The sequence below is a fragment of the Chironomus tepperi genome, unplaced genomic scaffold (genome assembly GCF_022539635.2).
Source record: "Chironomus tepperi strain 1889 unplaced genomic scaffold, CSIRO-AGI_Ctep_v1 contig_359, whole genome shotgun sequence".
In the NCBI taxonomy this organism is placed as follows: domain Eukaryota; kingdom Metazoa; phylum Arthropoda; class Insecta; order Diptera; family Chironomidae; genus Chironomus; species Chironomus tepperi.
This window is the reverse complement of record NW_027226481.1, coordinates 2651348-2651969: the sequence shown is the minus strand read 5'-3', so window position 1 is coordinate 2651969 and position 622 is coordinate 2651348. Positions and strand designations below refer to the sequence as shown.

The 622-nt window shown below is 31.8% G+C and overlaps 1 non-coding gene across 1 annotated transcript; it reads right to left on the bottom strand.

Moving 5' to 3' along the window:
- Positions 1 to 205: 205 nt before the first annotated feature.
- Positions 206 to 278, bottom strand: TRNAV-AAC (transfer RNA valine (anticodon AAC)). The gene has a single exon. It is a non-coding gene; the product is annotated as a tRNA-Val (tRNA).
- Positions 279 to 622: the final 344 nt, after the last annotated feature.

Sequence of the window (622 nt, the reverse complement as noted above, 5' to 3'; positions counted from 1 at the left end):
CATCAACTAAGTCGATTTTAAGAGATCTTTAGATAATCAAAAAATGTTTGAGGTTGTTGAGGATTTACATGGGAAAGTTGATTTATAAAGCGCATTTCACTTGAGGTTAAAAAAAAATTTAAAATTTTAACGGCTTTTGAAAATTTGAAATTATAAAAAAAAAATTCTTGAAAAAAAAGTAAAAATTTACAAAAAAAGTAACAACTGTTTCCGCCCGGTCTCGAACCGGGGACCTCGAGTGTGTTAGACTCGCGTGATAACCCCTACACTACGGAAACTCTCGTTGCTTCCAATTGAGCTACAACTACTCATAATTGGATGTTTTCATTTTGGCAAAATGCTCTATTTATAGATTGTGAGCATAATTTCTTCTTCTTATTCCTTTCTCTTTTCTCATTTCGTGAGAAATCACTCTCTATGAATCAATCTTAAATATATACGCTCAAAATGAAATCAAAAATTGACTTCCAAAAATCCCAGCTCTAAATTCCACTTGCAAAATGGCAAAACAAATTTCTACTGACATAAAGTCTTTAAATATGACTTCATCTCACATTTTCGAGAGCAAATAAAAATTCAATTAACGCTCAAGTGTTTGCCTGTTGAATGAAACTGGTTCTCT